Below are 18,939 nucleotides of genomic sequence, written 5' to 3' on the forward strand. Positions count from 1 at the left end.
ATATATATAATGTGTGTGTGTGTGTGTACTCACCTAGTTGTGCTTGCGGTAGTTGAGCTCTGGCTCTTTGTCCCGTATGTATGTATTCATATATATATATATATATATATATATATATATATATATATATATATATATATATATATATATATATATATATATATATATATATATATGTCGTACCTAGTAGCCAGAACGCACTTCTCAGCCTGCTATGCAAGGCCCGATTTGCCTAATAAGCCAAGTTCTTCTGAATAATATATTTTCTGTAATTTTTTTCTTATGAAATGATAAAGCTACCCATTTCATTATGTATGAGGTCAATTTTTTTTATTGGAGTTAAAATTAACGTAGATATATGACCAAATTTAACCAACCCTACCTAACCTATCTTTATAGGCTAGGTTAGGTTAGGTAGCCGAAAAAGTTATGTTATGTTAGGTTAGGTAGTCGAAAAACAATTAATTCATGAAAACTTGCCTTATTAGGCAAATCGGGCCTTGCATAGTAGGCTGAAAAGTGCGTTCTAGCTACTAGGTACGACATATATATATATATATATATATATATATATATATATATATATATATATATATATATATATATATATATATATATATATATGTATATATATATATATATATATATATATATATATATATATATATATATATATATATATATATATATATGCGAACAAGCCTGAATGGTCCCCAAGACTATATGCGAATGAACTCACTTCTGGGGTGTGAGTTTTCATTCATATATATATATATATGCAAACAAGCCTGAATGGTCCCCAGGACAATATGCAACTGAAAACTCACACCCCAGAAGTGACTCGAACCCATACTGCCAGGAGCAACGCAACTGGTATGTACAGGGACGCCTTAATCCGCTTGACCATCACGACCAGACATAAGGAAGTGATAGCCGAGGCTATTTGACCCACTTCCCCGCTGGCACTCGGATGGTAATCTTGGGCATAGCATATGGGTTTGAGACACTTCTGGGGTGTGAGTTTTCAGTTATATATATATATATATATATATATATATATATATATATATATATATATATATATATATATATATATATATATATGCGAACAAGCCTGAATGGTCCCCAGGACAATATGCAACTGAAAACTCACACCCCAGAAGTGACTCGAACCCATACTCCCAGAAGCAACGCAACTGGTATGTACAAGACGCCTTAATCCACTTGACCATCACGACCGGACATAATGAGGTGATAGCCGAGGCTATTTGAACCACCCCACCGCCGGCACTCGGATAGTAATCTTGGGCATAGCATTTTACCAAATCACCTCATTCTTTGGGGCACACGTGAGGAACACAAATGCGAACAAGCCTGAATGGTCCCCAGGACAATATGCAACTGAAAACTCACACCCCAGAAGTGACTCGAACCCATACTCCCAGAAGCAACGCAACTGGTATGTACAAGACGCCTTAATCCACTTGACCATCACGACCGGACATAATGAGGTGATAGCCGAGGCTATTTGAATCACCCCACCGCCGGTACTCGGATAGTAATCTTGGGCATAGCATTTTACCAAATCACCTCATTCTTTGGGCCACACGTGAGGAACACAAATGCGAACAAGCCTGAATGGTCCCCAGGACAATATGCAACTGAAAACTCACACCCCAGAAGTGACTCGAACCCATACTCCCAGAAGCAACGCAACTGGTATGTACAAGACGCCTTAATCCACTTGACCATCACGACCGGACATAATGAGGTGATAGCCGAGGCTATTTGAACCACCCCACCGCCGGCACTCGGATAGTAATCTTGGGCATAGCATTTTACCAAATCACCTCATTCTTTGGGGCACACGTGAGGAACACAAATGCGAACAAGCCTGAATGGTCCCCAGGACAATATGCAACTGAAAACTCACACCCCAGAAGTGACTCGAACCCATACTCCCAGAAGCAACGCAACTGGTATGTACAAGACGCCTTAATCCAGTTGCGTTGCTTCTGGGAGTATGGGTTCGAGTCACTTCTGGGGTGTGAGTTTTCAGTTGCATATTGTCCTGGGGACCATTCAGGCTTGTTCGCATTTGTGTTCCTCACGTGTGCCCCAAAGAATGAGGTGATTTGGTAAAATGCTATGCCCAAGATTACTATCCGAGTGCCGGCGGTGGGGTGGTTCAAATAGCCTCGGCTATCACCTCATTATGTCCGGTCGTGATGGTCAAGTGGATTAAGGCGTCTTGTACATACCAGTTGCGTTGCTTCTGGGAGTATGGGTTCGAGTCACTTCTGGGGTGTGAGTTTTCAGTTGCATATTGTCCTGGGGACCATTCAGGCTTGTTCGCATTTGTGTTCCTCACGTGTGCCCCAAAGAATGAGGTGATTTTGTAAAATGCTATGCCCAAGATTACTATCCGAGTGCCGGCGGTGGGGTGGTTCAAATAGCCTTGGCTATCACCTCATTATGTCCGGTCGTGATGGTCAAGTGGATTAAGGCGTCTTGTACATACCAGTTGCGTTGCTTCTGGGAGTATGGGTTCGAGTCACTTCTGGGGTGTGAGTTTTCAGTTGCATATTGTCCTGGGGACCATTCAGGCTTGTTCGCATTTGTGTTCCTCACGTGTGCCCCAAAGAATGAGGTGATTTGGTAAAATGCTATGCCCAAGATTACTATCCGAGTGCCGGCGGTGGGGTGGTTCAAATAGCCTCGGCTATCACCTCACTATGTCCGGTCGTGATGGTCAAGTGGATTAAGGCGTCTTGTACATACCAGTTGCGTTGCTTCTGGGAGTATGGGTTCGAGTCACTTCTGGGGTATGAGTTTTCAGTTGCATATTGTCCTGGGGACCATTCAGGCTTGTTCGCATTTGTGTTCCTCACGTGTGCCCCAAAGAATGAGGTGATTTGGTAAAATGCTATGCCCAAGATTACTATCCAAGTGCCGGCGGTGGGGTGGTTCAAATAGCCTCGGCTATCACCTCATTATGTCCGGTCGTGATGGTCAAGTGGATTAAGGCGTCTTGTACATACCAGTTGCGTTGCTTCTGGGAGTATGGGTTCGAGTCACTTCTGGGGTGTGAGTTTTCAGTTGCATATTGTCCTGGGGACCATTCAGGCTTGTTCGCATTTGTGTTCCTCACGTGTGCCCCAAAGAATGAGGTGATTTGGTAAAATGCTATGCCCAAGATTACTATCCGAGTGCCGGCGGTGGGGTGGTTTAAATAGCCTCGGCTATCACCTCATTATGTCCGGTCGTGATGGTCAAGTGGATTAAGGCGTCTTGTACATACCAGTTGCATTGCTTCTGGGAGTATGGGTTCGAGTCACTTCTGGGGTGTGAGTTTTCAGTTGCATATTGTCCTGGGGACCATTCAGGCTTGTTCGCATTTGTGTTCCTCACGTGTGCCCCAAAGAATGAGGTGATTTGGTAAAATGCTATGCCCAAGATTACTATCCGAGTGCCGGCGGTGGGGTGGTTCAAATAGCCTCGGCTATCACCTCATTATGTCCGGTCGTGATGGTCAAGTGGATTAAGGCGTCTTGTACATACCAGTTGCGTTGCTTCTGGGAGTATGGGTTCGAGTCACTTCTGGGGTGTGAATTTTCAGTTGCATATTGTCCTGGGGACCATTCAGGCTTGTTCGCATTTGTGTTCCTCACGTGTGCCCCAAAGAATGAGGTGATTTGGTAAAATGCTATGCCCAAGATTACTATCCGAGTGCCGGCGGTGGGGTGGTTCAAATAGCCTCAGCTATCACCTCATTATGTCCGGTCGTGATGGTCAAGTGGATTAAGGCGTCTTGTACATACCAGTTGCGTTGCTTCTGGGAGTATGGGTTCGAGTCACTTCTGGGGTGTGAGTTTTCAGTTGCATATTGTCCTGGGGACCATTCAGGCTTGTTCGCATTTGTGTTCCTCACGTGTGCCCCAAAGAATGAGGTGATTTGGTAAAATGCTATGCCCAAGATTACTATCCGAGTGCCGGCGGTGGGGTGGTTTAAATAGCCTCGGCTATCACCTCATTATGTCCGGTCGTGATGGTCAAGTGGATTAAGGCGTCTTGTACATACCAGTTGCGTTGCTTCTGGGAGTATGGGTTCGAGTCACTTCTGGGGTGTGAGTTTTCAGTTGCATATTGTCCTGGGGACCATTCAGGCTTGTTTGCATTTGTGTTCCTCACGTGTGCCCCAAAGAATGAGGTGATTTGGTAAAATGCTATGCCCAAGATTACTATCCGAGTGCCGGCGGTGGGGTGGTTCAAATAGCCTCGGCTATCACCTCATTATGTCCGGTCGTGATGGTCAAGTGGATTAAGGCGTCTTGTACATACCAGTTGCGTTGCTTCTGGGAGTATGGGTTCGAGTCACTTCTGGGGTGTGAATTTTCAGTTGCATATTGTCCTGGGGACCATTCAGGCTTGTTCGCATTTGTGTTCCTCACGTGTGCCCCAAAGAATGAGGTGATTTGGTAAAATGCTATGCCCAAGATTACTATCCGAGTGCCGGCGGTGGGGTGGTTCAAATAGCCTCGGCTATCACCTCATTATGTCCGGTCGTAATGGTCAAGTGGATTAAGGCGTCTTGTACATACCAGTTGCGTTGCTTCTGGGAGTATGGGTTCGAGTCACTTCTGGGGTGTGAGTTTTCAGTTGCATATTGTCCTGGGGACCATTCAGGCTTGTTCGCATTTGTGTTCCTCACGTGTGCCCCAAAGAATGAGGTGATTTGGTAAAATGCTATGCCCAAGATTACTATCCGAGTGCCGGCGGTGGGGTGGTTCAAATAGCCTCGGCTATCACCTCATTATGTCCGGTCGTGATGGTCAAGTGGATTAAGGCGTCTTGTACATACCAGTTGCGTTGCTTCTGGGAGTATGGGTTCGAGTCACTTCTGGGGTGTGAGTTTTCAGTTGCATATTGTCCTGGGGACCATTCAGGCTTGTTCGCATTTGTGTTCCTCACGTGTGCCCCAAAGAATGAGGTGATTTGGTAAAATGCTATGCCCAAGATTACTATCCGAGTGCCGGTGGTGGGGTGGTTCAAATAGCCTCGGCTATCACCTCATTATGTCCGGTCGTGATGGTCAAGTGAATTAAGGCGTCTTGTACATACCAGTTGCGTTGCTTCTGGGAGTATGGGTTCGAGTCACTTCTGGGGTGTGAGTTTTCAGTTGCATATTGTCCTGGGGACCATACAGGCTTGTTCGCATTTGTGTTCCTCACGTGTGCCCCAAAGAATGAGGTGATTTGGTAAAATGCTATGCCCAAGATTACTATCCGAGTGTGGTGGTTCAAATAGCCTCGGCTATCACCTCATTATGTCCGGTCGTGATGGTCAAGTGGATTAAGGCGTCTTGTACATACCAGTTGCGTTGCTTCTGGGAGTATGGGTTCGAGTCACTTCTGGGGTGTGAGTTTTCAGTTGCATATTGTCCTGGGGACCATTCAGGCTTGTTCGCATTTGTGTTCCTCACGTGTGCCCCAAAGAATGAGGTGATTTGGTAAAATGCTATGCCCGAGATTACTATCCGAGTGCCGGCGGTGGGGTGGTTCAAATAGCCTCGGCTATCACCTCATTATGTCCGGTCGTGATGGTCAAGTGGATTAAGGCGTCTTGTACATACCAGTTGCGTTGCTTCTGGGAGTATGGGTTCGAGTCACTTCTGGGGTGTGAGTTTTCAGTTGCATATTGTCCTGGGGACCATTCAGGCTTGTTCGCATTTGTGTTCCTCACGTGTGCCCCAAAGAATGAGGTGATTTGGTAAAATGCTATGCCCAAGATTACTATCCGAGTGCTGGCGGTGGGGTGGTTCAAATAGCCTCGGCTATCACCTCATTATGTCCGGTCGTGATGGTCAAGTGGATTAAGGCGTCTTGTACATACCAGTTGCGTTGCTTCTGGGAGTTTGGGTTCGAGTCACTTCTGGGGTGTGAGTTTTCAGTTGCATATTGTCCTGGGGACCATTCAGGCTTGTTCGCATTTGTGTTCCTCACGTGTGCCCCAAAGAATGAGGTGATTTGGTAAAATGCTATGCCCAAGATTACTATCCGAGTGCCGGCGGTGAGGTGGTTCAAATAGCCTCGGCTATCACCTCATTATGTCCGGTCGTGATGGTCAAGTGGATTAAGGCGTCTTGTACATACCAGTTGCGTTGCTTCTGGGAGTATGGGTTCGAGTCACTTCTGGGGTGTGAGTTTTCAGTTGCATATTGTCCTGGGGACCATTCAGGCTTGTTCGCATTTGTGTTCCTCACGTGTGCCCCAAAGAATGAGGTGATTTGGTAAAATGCTATGCCCAAGATTACTATCCGAGTGCCGGCGGTGGGGTGGTTCAAATAGCCTCGGCTATCACCTCATTATGTATGGTCGTGATGGTCAAGTGGATTAAGGCGTCTTGTACATACCAGTTGCGTTGCTTCTGGGAGTATGGGTTCGAGTCACTTCTGGGGTGTGAGTTTTCAGTTGCATATTGTCCTGGGGACCATTCAGGCTTGTTCACATTTGTGTTCCTCACGTGTGCCCCAAAGAATGAGGTGATTTGGTAAAATGCTATGCCCAAGATTACTATCCGAGTGCCGGCAGTGGGGTGGTTCAAATAGCCTCAGCTATCACCTCATTATGTATGGTCGTGATGGTCAAGTGGATTAAGGCGTCTTGTACATACCAGTTGCGTTGCTTCTGGGAGTATGGGTTCGAGTCACTTCTAGGGTGTGAGTTTTCAGTTGCATATTGTCCTGGGGACCATTCAGGCTTGTTCGCATTTGTGTTCCTCACGTGTGCCCCAAAGAATGAGGTGATTTGGTAAAATGCTATGCCCAAGATTACTATCCGTGTGCCGGCGGTGGGGTGGTTCAAATAGCCTCGGCTATCACCTCATTATGTCCGGTCGTGATGGTCAAGTGGATTAAGGCGTCTTGTACATACCAGTTGCGTTGCTTCTGGGAGTATGGGTTCGAGTCACTTCTGGGGTGTGAGTTTTCAGTTGCATATTGTCCTGGGGACCATTCAGGCTTGTTCGCATTTGTGTTCCTCACGTGTGCCCCAAAGAATGAGGTGATTTGGTAAAATGCTATGCCCAAGATTACTATCCGAGTGCCGGCGGTGGGGTGGTTCAAATAGCCTCGGCTATCACCTCATTATGTCCGGTCGTGATGGTCAAGTGGATTAAGGCGTCTTGTACATACCAGTTGCGTTGCTTCTGGGAGTATGGGTTCGAGTCACTTCTGGGGTGTGAGTTTTCAGTTGCATATTGTCCTGGGGACCATTCAGGCTTGTTCACATTTGTGTTCCTCACGTGTGCCCCAAAGAATGAGGTGATTTGGTAAAATGCTATGCCCAAGATTACTATCCGAGTGCCGGCGGTGGGGTGGTTCAAATAGCCTCGGCTATCACCTCATTATGTCCGGTCGTGATGGTCAAGTGGATTAAGGCGTCTTGTACATACCAGTTGCGTTGCTTCTGGGAGTATGGGTTCGAGTCACTTCTGGGGTGTGAGTTTTCAGTTGCATATTGTCCTGGGGACCATTCAGGCTTGTTCGCATTTGTGTTCCTCACGTGTGCCCCAAAGAATGAGGTGATTTGGTAAAATGCTATGCCCAAGATTACTATCCGAGTGCCGGCGGTGGGGTGGTTCAAATAGCCTCGGCTATCACCTCATTATGTCCGGTCGTGATGGTCAAGTGGATTAAGGCGTCTTGTACATACCAGTTGCGTTGCTTCTGGGAGTATGGGTTCGAGTCACTTCTGGGGTGTGAGTTTTCAGTTGCATATTGTCCTGGGGACCATTCAGGCTTGTTCGCATTTGTGTTCCTCACGTGTGCCCCAAAGAATGAGGTGATTTGGTAAAATGCTATGCCCGAAATTATTATCCGAGTGCCGGCGGTGGGGTGGTTCAAATAGCCTCGGCTATCACCTCATTATGTCCGGTCGTGATGGTCAAGTGGATTAAGGCGTCTTGTACATACCAGTTGCGTTGCTTCTGGGAGTATGGGTTCGAGTCACTTCTGGGGTGTGAGTTTTCAGTTGCATATTGTCCTGGGGACCATTCAGGCTTGTTCGCATTTGTGTTCCTCACGTGTGCCCCAAAGAATGAGGTGATTTGGTAAAATGCTATGCCCAAGATTACTATCCGAGTGCCGGCAGTGGGGGGGTTCAAATAGCCTCAGCTATCACCTCATTATGTATGGTCGTGATGGTCAAGTGGATTAAGGCGTCTTGTACATACCAGTTGCGTTGCTTCTGGGAGTATGGGTTCGAGTCACTTCTAGGGTGTGAGTTTTCAGTTGCATATTGTCCTGGGGACCATTCAGGCTTGTTCGCATTTGTGTTCCTCACGTGTGCCCCAAAGAATGAGGTGATTTGGTAAAATGCTATGCCCAAGATTACTATCCGAGTGCCGGCGGTGGGGTGGTTCAAATAGCCTCGGCTATCACCTCATTATGTCCGGTCGTGATGGTCAAGTGGATTAAGGCGTCTTGTACATACCAGTTGCGTTGCTTCTGGGAGTATGGGTTCGAGTCACTTCTGGGGTGTGAGTTTTCAGTTGCATATTGTCCTGGGGACCATTCAGGCTTGTTCGCATTTGTGTTCCTCACGTGTGCCCCAAAGAATGAGGTGATTTGGTAAAATGCTATGCCCAAGATTACTATCCGAGTGCCGGCGGTGGGGTGGTTCAAATAGCCTCGGCTATCACCTCATTATGTCCGGTCGTGATGGTCAAGTGGATTAAGGCGTCTTGTACATACCAGTTGCGTTGCTTCTGGGAGTATGGGTTCGAGTCACTTCTGGGGTGTGAGTTTTCAGTTGCATATTGTCCTGGGGACCATTCAGGCTTGTTCACATTTGTGTTCCTCACGTGTGCCCCAAAGAATGAGGTGATTTGGTAAAATGCTATGCCCAAGATTACTATCCGAGTGCCGGCGGTGGGGTGGTTCAAATAGCCTCGGCTATCACCTCATTATGTCCGGTCGTGATGGTCAAGTGGATTAAGGCGTCTTGTACATACCAGTTGCGTTGCTTCTGGGAGTATGGGTTCGAGTCACTTCTGGGGTGTGAGTTTTCAGTTGCATATTGTCCTGGGGACCATTCAGGCTTGTTCGCATTTGTGTTCCTCACGTGTGCCCCAAAGAATGAGGTGATTTGGTAAAATGCTATGCCCAAGATTACTATCCGAGTGCCGGCGGTGGGGTGGTTCAAATAGCCTCGGCTATCACCTCATTATGTCCGGTCGTGATGGTCAAGTGGATTAAGGCGTCTTGTACATACCAGTTGCGTTGCTTCTGGGAGTATGGGTTCGAGTCACTTCTGGGGTGTGAGTTTTCAGTTGCATATTGTCCTGGGGACCATTCAGGCTTGTTCGCATTTGTGTTCCTCACGTGTGCCCCAAAGAATGAGGTGATTTGGTAAAATGCTATGCCCGAAATTATTATCCGAGTGCCGGCGGTGGGGTGGTTCAAATAGCCTCGGCTATCACCTCATTATGTCCGGTCGTGATGGTCAAGTGGATTAAGGCGTCTTGTACATACCAGTTGCGTTGCTTCTGGGAGTATGGGTTCGAGTCACTTCTGGGGTGTGAGTTTTCAGTTGCATATTGTCCTGGGGACCATTCAGGCTTGTTCGCATTTGTGTTCCTCACGTGTGCCCCAAAGAATGAGGTGATTTGGTAAAATGCTATGCCCAAGATTACTATCCAAGTGCTGGCGGTGGGGTGGTTCAAATAGCCTCGGCTATCACCTCATTATGTCCGGTCGTGATGGTCAAGTGGATTAAGGCGTCTTGTACATACCAGTTGCGTTGCTTCTGGGAGTATGGGTTCGAGTCACTTCTGGGGTGTGAGTTTTCAGTTGCATATTGTCCTGGGGACCATTCAGGCTTGTTCGCATTTGTGTTCCTCAGGTGTGCCCCAAAGAATGAGGTGATTTGGTAAAATGCTTTGCCCAAGATTACTATCCGAGTGCCGGCGGTGAGGTGGTTCAAATAGCCTCGGCTATCACCTCATTATGTCCGGTCGTGATGGTCAAGTGGATTAAGGCGTCTTGTACATACCAGTTGCGTTGCTTCTGGGAGTATGGGTTCAAGTCACTTCTGGGGTGTGAGTTTTCAGTTGCATATTGTCCTGGGGACCATTCAGGCTTGTTCGCATTTGTGTTCCTCACGTGTGCCCCAAAGAATGAGGTGATTTGGTAAAATGCTATGCCCAAGATTACTATCCGAGTGCCGGCGGTGGGGTGGTTCAAATAGCCTCGGCTATCACCTCATTATGTCCGGTCGTGATGGTCAAGTGGATTAAGGCGTCTTGTACATACCAGTTGCGTTGCTTCTGGGAGTATGGGTTCGAGTCACTTCTGGGGTGTGAGTTTTCAGTTGCATATTGTCCTGGGGACCATTCAGGCTTGTTCACATTTGTGTTCCTCACGTGTGCCCCAAAGAATGAGGTGATTTGGTAAAATGCTATGCCCAAGATTACTATCCGAGTGCCGGCAGTGGGGTGGTTCAAATAGCCTCGGCTATCACCTCATTATGTCCGGTCGTGATGGTCAAGTGGATTAAGGCGTCTTGTACATACCAGTTGCGTTGCTTCTGGGAGTATGGGTTCGAGTCACTTCTAGGTTGTGAGTTTTCAGTTGCATATTGTCCTGGGGACCATTCAGGCTTGTTCGCATTTGTGTTCCTCACGTGTGCCCCAAAGAATGAGGTGATTTGGTAAAATGCTATGCCCAAGATTACTATCCGAGTGCTGGCGGTGGGGTGGTTCAAATAGCCTCGGCTATCACCTCATTATGTCCGTTCGTGATGGTCAAGTGGATTAAGGCGTCTTGTACATACCAGTTGCGTTGCTTCTGGGAGTATGGGTTCGAGTCACTTCTGGGGTGTGAGTTTTCAGTTGCATATTGTCCTGGGGACCATTCAGGCTTGTTCGCATTTGTGTTCCTCACGTGTGCCCCAAAGAATGAGGTGATTTGGTAAAATGCTATGCCCAAGATTACTATCCGAGTGCCGGCGGTGGGGTGGTTCAAATAGCCTCGGCTATCACCTCATTATGTCCGGTCGTGATGGTCAAGTGGATTAAGGCGTCTTGTACATACCAGTTGCGTTGCTTCTGGGAGTATGGGTTCGAGTCACTTCTGGGGTGTGAGTTTTCAGTTGCATATTGTCCTGGGGACCATTCAGGCTTGTTCGCATTTGTGTTCCTCACGTGTGCCCCAAAGAATGAGGTGATTTGGTAAAATGCTATGCCCAAGATTACTATCCGAGTGCCGGCGGTGGGGTGGTTCAAATAGCCTCGGCTATCACCTCATTATGTCCGGTCGTGATGGTCAAGTGGATTAAGGCGTCTTGTACATACCAGTTGCGTTGCTTCTGGGAGTATGGGTTCGAGTCACTTCTGGGGTGTGAGTTTTCAGTTGCATATTGTCCTGGGGACCATTCAGGCTTGTTCACATTTGTGTTCCTCACGTGTGCCCCAAAGAATGAGGTGATTTGGTAAAATGCTATGCCCAAGATTACTATCCGAGTGCCGGCGGTGGGGTGGTTCAAATAGCCTCGGCTATCACCTCATTATGTCCGGTCGTGATGGTCAAGTGGATTAAGGCGTCTTGTACATACCAGTTGCGTTGCTTCTGGGAGTATGGGTTCGAGTCACTTCTGGGGTGTGAGTTTTCAGTTGCATATTGTCCTGGGGACCATTCAGGCTTGTTCGCATTTGTGTTCCTCACGTGTGCCCCAAAGAATGAGGTGATTTGGTAAAATGCTATGCCCGAAATTATTATCCGAGTGCCGGCGGTGGGGTGGTTCAAATAGCCTCGGCTATCACCTCATTATGTCCGGTCGTGATGGTCAAGTGGATTAAGGCGTCTTGTACATACCAGTTGCGTTGCTTCTGGGAGTATGGGTTCGAGTCACTTCTGGGGTGTGAGTTTTCAGTTGCATATTGTCCTGGGGACCATTCAGGCTTGTTCGCATTTGTGTTCCTCACGTGTGCCCCAAAGAATGAGGTGATTTGGTAAAATGCTATGCCCAAGATTACTATCCGAGTGCCGGCGGTGGGGTGGTTCAAATAGCCTCGGCTATCACCTCATTATGTCCGGTCGTGATGGTCAAGTGGATTAAGGCGTCTTGTACATACCAGTTGCGTTGCTTCTGGGAGTATGGGTTCGAGTCACTTCTGGGGTGTGAGTTTTCAGTTATATATATATATATATATATATATATATATATATATATATATATATATATATATATATATATATAATATTAATATTATATATCTGCCTGAAATGCTGCGTGTACTAGTGGCTTTACAAGATTTTGTGGTTATTCTCTATATCTGGTTCACCTAACAGTAAATAAGTACCTGGGAGTTAGACAGCTGCTATGGGCTGCTTCCTAGGGATATGTGTGTGTGTTTGTATTCATGTTGAATTTTACAAAGTAGGAAGAAATGTTTGTAAAAAAAAAAATCAAATATTTTTGAAAGTATAAGTAGATATGATATTTTTCTCTAATTGTTTATTTCTGCTGTCTCGCCTCCTTTATAAAATGGCATCATTCTTGCTTTTTTAAGGATATCAGGAAAAGTAAGGCACTCCAGAGATTTGTTGACTCCTTCCTAGTGTTGCCTAGCCCAGCCCAGCCTAGACAAGGCAGGCTGGGCATCCTAGCCTCACGCAGCTTAGCCCCCACCTACATGTAGCATCCCAGTCCATCCTAAGTGATCAATACCTTACTGGCTGTGTTTTCTCTTCAGCCCTGAATGTAATGTGGTGGAACATAAGCAGATACATATCAGGTCTTAGAGAATCTGTACTTCATACATTGCTTAATAATGTCTCACAAATATTTAAATAATTAAAAAAAAATTGTATAATAACTTCATATTATTCTTGCAATTTATTTTTGCATTTTTTTTTATACAAAATTTACATTTTAAAAGATTACCTCTATTTTTAGATTGATGACTTGAAGACTACAGTGCCATCCACAGCAAATCATGGTCTTAAAATATCTCCTAGCAATGACGAGACCAATTTTCACAGAGATCAAATTTTTGCTAAGCATTAGTCACAGGTAAATATATATTATATATATAATGTTATATATATAAAATTAACTTCTTCATTGCTCAAAGCACCTTTAGACATTCTGAGAGTTGTGCTATTTTATTAATTAATTAATTAGGCTATATTTTAATGTTTTGTAATGTTTTCATTACATTTTTTGTTTTGAAATATAAATTGTTGAGTTTTGAAACATTTTGACATTAACTATACCTGAATATTTATAAACAAAAAAATACCAGAACTATGTCCTTGACAATTGCACTAAGAAAGTCTTTGCCAAAATCAGGTGCTCAGTGCTGTAGTTAAAAACTTAAAAGTTGTACCACCTCTGGTGCAAGATTAGGGACCCATAGCCTCAGAGAAGAAAATAGAGAGTACTCAGAGAAGGCCTTGAATAATAGGCAGGCTGTTTGTGTGTGTTTCGACGGTAAGCTTGCTGACACCAAATGTAGTTACCTAAGTGTAGTTACAGGATTAGAGCTACGCTCGTGGTGTCCCGTCTACCCAGCACTCTTTGTCACATAATGCTTTGAAACTACTGACGGTCTTGGCCGCCACCACCTTCTCACTTAACTTGTTCCAACCGTGTACCACTCTGTATGCGAAAGGAAATTTTTTTATATTTCTTTGGCATCTTTGTTTAGTTAGTTTAAATCTATGACCTTTTGTTCTTGAAGTTCCAGGTCTCGGGAAATCTTCCCTATCGATTTTATCAATTCCTGTTACTATTTTGTACATAGTGATTTTATCACCTCTTTTTGTTGTCTTCTAGTTTTGGCATATATAATGCCTCTGACCTCTCCACATAGCTCTTGCCCTTTAGTTCTGGGAGCCACTTAGTAGCATGTCTTTGCACCTTTTCCAGTTTGTTGATGTGCTTCTTAAGATATGGGCACCACACAACCGCTGCATATTCTAGCCTTGGCCGAAAAAAACTCGTGAACAATTTCTTTAGTATTTCGCCATCCATGTATTTAAACGAAATTCTGAAGTTAGAAAGCGTGGCATAGGCTCCTCACACAACGTTCTTTATGTGGGCCTCAAGTGATAGTTTTCTATCTAGAATCAACCCTAGACCTCTTTCTTTTATCAGAATTATATAAAGATTTCTCACATAATTTGTAGGTTGTGTGGGATCTATGTTCTATTCCACATTCCATAACATGGCATTTATTCACATTAAATTTCATTTGCCAAGTGGTGCTCCATATATTTATTTTGTCCAGGTTTTCTTGAAGGGCATGACAATCATCTAAATTTCTTATCCATCCCATTATCTTAGCATCATCAGCAAACATGTTTATATAATTCTGTATTCCTACTGGTAGATCATTTATGTAGACAATGAACATTTCTGGTGCATGTACTGTGGTACTCCACTTGTGACACTTCTCCAGTCCGATTGCCTCTGATTACTGCCCTCATTTTTCTATCAGTCAGAAAATTTTTCATCCATGTTAGAAGCTTACCTGTCACCCATCCAAAATGTTCTAGTTTCCAGAACAACCTCTTATGTGGAACTCTGTCGAAAGCCTTTTTTATGTCTAGATAGATGCAGTCAACCCAACTACCTTTTTCCTTTAAAATCTCTGTGGCTCAATCATAGAAACTGAGTAAATTTGATACACAGGATCTTCCAGATCGAAAACAATACTGTCTGTGTGATATTATATAATTTCTCTCCAGGTGTTCTACCCATTTAGTTTTTATTATTTTTTTTTGTTTTCAATCCTTTCACTGTTACACTTGTCAATGATTCAGGTCTATAACTGAGAGAGGTGGGGTCTTCCCTGTTGCCACTTTTGTAGATTGGAACTATGTTAGCCTTTTCCACATGTTTGCTATGACTCTTGTACACAGGGATGCCTGAAAGATCAGGTGAAGTGGAAGGCTGAGCTCAGGTGCACATTCTCTCAGAACCCATGGTGAAACTCCATCTGGACCAACTGCTTTGTTCTTACTTAGCTACTTTAGCATATTTTCCACTTCATCTCTAGACACCTCTATACGCTCTATGATGTTCTCAGAAATTCTTATTGTGTCTGGTTCTCTTAAGATTTCATTTTGTATAAACACACTTTGGAACTTTTGGTTTAATGTTTCACACATTGCATTATCATTTTCTGTGAATCTGTTTCCTATTTTCAACCTCTGGATATTATCCTTTACCTGCAATTTGTTGTTTATGAATTTGTAGAATAGGCCCAGTTCTGTTTTACATTTATCCATTATCCCTTTTTAAAAATTTCTTTCTGCCTCTTCCCTTACTGCTGTATAGTTGTTTCTCGCATCTTTGTATCGCTGGTATGATTGGGGGTTTGGCTTCTTTCTATTTTGATACCTGCTTGATGGGGTTCTGCTCTTCTACTCCCCAAGCCCGGCCCGAGGCCAGGCTCGACTTGTGAGAGTTTGGTCCACCAGGCTGTTGCTTGGAGCGGCCCGCAGGGCCACATACCCACAACATCCCGGCTGATCCGGAACTTCTCTTAGAAAACAGTCCAGTTTTCTCCTGAAGATGTCCACGGTTGTTCCGGCAGGAACAACCGTGCAACCGTGCTCTGAAGGGGAAAGTGAATACTGAGCAGTACTCGAGACGGGACAACATAAGTGACTTGAAGAGTACAACCATTGTGATGGGATCCCTGGATTTGAAAGTTCTCATAATCCTTCCGATCATTTTTCTGGCTGACGCAATATTTGCTTGGTTATGCTCCCTAAACATTAGATCGTCGGACATCATTATTCCCAAATCCTTGACATGCTGTTTTTCTACTATGGGAAGATTCGATTGTGTTTTGTACCCTGTATTATGTTTCAGATCCTCATTTTTGCCATACCTGAAATTTATCACTGTTAAACATCATGTTATTTTCTGCTGCCCAATCGAAAACTTTGTTGACATCTGCTTGTAGTTTTTCAATGTCTTTCATTCCATTTTTGTGTCTGGTCTGTTGCCCTCTCTCAATTTCTGTTGAACCAATCCTGTTTTCTGGCCCTGCATCTCTGTTTTGGTATGAATGTTTGTGTGCCTTCATTGTATATTTTGCAAAATTTGGCATACATTTAATTTACTTCCCTGTCTAGCAACAAGTCTGCCTAATTACTTATTAAAAAAAAATTGAAGTTCCCCATAGTGACCTCTCTCTCTTGAAATCAAGTTTATCAACTGTTTCAATGTCCCCATTTTCTGTGTGTGTGTGTTTGGAGGCTAAGCTTGCTGATACCATGTGTGTGTGTGTTTGGAGGCTAAGCTTGCTGATACCATGTGTGTGTGTGTGTGTGTTTGGAGGCTAAGCTTGCTGATACCATGTGTGTGTGTGTGTTTGGAGGCTAAGTTTGCTGATAATATGTGTGTGTGTGTGTGTTTGGAGGCTAAGCTTGCTGATACCATGTGTGTGTGTGTGTTTGGAGGCTAAGCTTGCTGATACCATTTGTGTGTGTGTGTGTTTGGAGGCTAAGCTTGCTGATACCATGTGTGTGTGTGTGTGTTTGGAGGCTAAGCTTGCTGATACCATGTGTGTGTGTGTGTGTGTTTGGAGGCTAAGCTTGCTGATACCATGTGTGTGTGTGTGTGTGTGTGTTTAGAGGCTAAGCTTGCTGATACCATGTGTGTGTGTGTATTTGGAGGCTAAGCTTGCTGATACCATTTGTGTGTGTGTGTTTAGAGGCTAAGCTTGCTGATAGCATGTGTGTATTTGGAGGCTAAGCTTGCTGATACCATGTGTGTGTGTGTTTGGAGGCTAAGCTTGCTGATACCATGTGTGTGTGTGTGTGTTTGGAGGCTAAGCTTGCTGATACCATGTGTGTGTGTGTTTGGAGGCTAAGCTTGCTGATACCATGTGTGTGTGTGTGTTTGGAGGCTAAGTTTGCTAACACCGTGTGTGTACTCACCTGTTTAAATAATAATAGGGGTGTGTACCACCTCTGGTGCAATTGTAGGGACCCACAGCCTTGAAGAAAATAAAGAGTATTCAGAGAAGACCTTGTGGATTCTCACTGAACACTAATCTTTTCTTCTCCTATCACCCCTCTTATTTTGTTTTATGCTGTATTCTATTATATATCATATAAATACATAGCCAAATGGCAATATTTATTATGTCTATACAAAAAGAAGACATCCACTTTATTTTTTTTCTCTCCTTTGTTTCTATGTGGATTTTGTTGTGACTAGTGATTCTCCTCCTTCCCATCAACAGGTCTTCCTCACTGGGCTTGCTCGGCTTTTGTGTTACTGTGAGGGGTGCCATCATCGTTTACCCTTCAAGACTGACTCATGCTGGCATTGCATTTGTGGACTTCCCTTCACAGTAAACAGTCCTTCTCCATATGGTGATTGTCCAGGGCAAGCAGGGTGTGACTGCCATCTTGGAGAAGCAGGGTCTTTTAATATGAAGAATCTTCCGTCTTCTCTACTTACGCCAGCTTGTGCCAGCCTTGCATTCTTGTTACTTCATGGCCCTTGGGCCTTTTTTATTTATTTTACATAATAAATTTTTTGATTAATACCCGTGTTTCACAAGAGATCCTTAACATTTTAAGCACCAATTGTATTGACTAATGTACGTCTTGTAACCTTTAAGACATAAATAGACAAGACATAGATAAATGAGTGAATAATACTGAGTGACTAGGTTAGGGCGAGGAACATAGTACAGTGTCTGGCTTTGGAAGAATGCCTACTGTTTTAGAAACCTTATTGCCATGATCATAATCGTATGGGTTAAAAAGCATTTGTTGTCACTCCTACACTGTGGCTTGTTGAGCTTGAAACTTTTGCTCCTTGTTCGTGTTACATCTGACCTTTTGAAGAAATTGTATGAATCAATATCCTCCAAATTGTTCAGTATTTTAAAGGTTTCGCTCTATTACTCTCTCATTTGCATATATCTAAGCATATAGATTAGATATAGATTTAGATTAGATTTTTTAGTCAGGTAAAGGTACATACATTGCAGATGAGTTACAAAGGGAAAGACAATGACTAGAGTTCACTAGCTCTATTGGAAGAGAAACGTCTGCAAGACAAGTGTGGGCAAAAATTAAGGTAGCTAAGGGGAGCAGAGCCCGGCCTGCGGCTCACAAAGACCCCCAGGGTAAGGCTGAAGAACTAGTACACAAGTGGAGTGATGCAGCATCATCCTCCTCCCTCCCTGCAGAAGTAAGCAGGGAACAGCTCCTCCGACATAATGACAGAAGGATTAGGATAACAAGAGCACAATCTAGTGATGACGAGTATGGGGAACCAATTACAGCCAAGGAAGTAAAGGGGGCTATGAAAAGGGTAAAAGTACAGCACCTGGTGAAGATGGCGTCACCTACGACATACTCAATGCACTGTGTGAAGTGTCTGGCAATCCACTACTCCACCTGTTTAACAAGTCATTCCTATGTGGAGTGTTGCCCACACAATGGAAACATGCAATAATGGTCCCAATACCGAAACCCAATGACCCTGGCAATTATAGACCTATCAGTCTCATGTAATGCACTTGGAAGATGCTTGAAAGGATCATCCTAAACCGACTATTGCACAAAATAGGCAGGTTAGGGGAGGGGTCAATGGATTTGTTAAAGGACGGAGGACAGCAAACTATAGTTAATTACCTTGCTAATGATACAGCTAAGTACTCCCAATAAACTCGCACCTCGGGGCAAAATTTTAAAATTTAAAATACAATACCTAAAGCCACTAATACGCATAGCGTTTTGGGCAAGTATATACGAAGTAAAACCCAAACAAAGAACTGACTCCGTAGGACCCATAAAAGATGAGACTAACAATTTTAAGTTGTATCATAAAAGGGCGGCAAACACTCTCAATGAATACCTAACATCAGTGTTCACACTAGAAAGCTTGAATGACATCCCAT

The 18,939-nt window shown here is 44.3% G+C and overlaps 1 long non-coding RNA gene across 1 annotated transcript in view; it reads left to right on the forward strand.

Moving 5' to 3' along the window:
- LOC138360255 (uncharacterized) overlaps window positions 1-17,574 on the forward strand; it is a 20,591-nt gene extending 3,017 nt beyond the window's left edge. The window contains exons 2-3 of the long non-coding RNA XR_011226254.1: window positions 12,957-13,073; window positions 17,266-17,574. This is a non-coding gene — a long non-coding RNA (uncharacterized lncRNA). The remainder of the gene's footprint in view (window positions 1-12,956; window positions 13,074-17,265) is intronic.
- Window positions 17,575-18,939: the final 1,365 nt, after the last annotated feature.

Source organism: Procambarus clarkii, unplaced genomic scaffold (genome assembly GCF_040958095.1).
Source record: "Procambarus clarkii isolate CNS0578487 unplaced genomic scaffold, FALCON_Pclarkii_2.0 HiC_scaffold_104, whole genome shotgun sequence".
In the NCBI taxonomy this organism is placed as follows: Eukaryota; Metazoa; Arthropoda; class Malacostraca; order Decapoda; family Cambaridae; genus Procambarus; species Procambarus clarkii.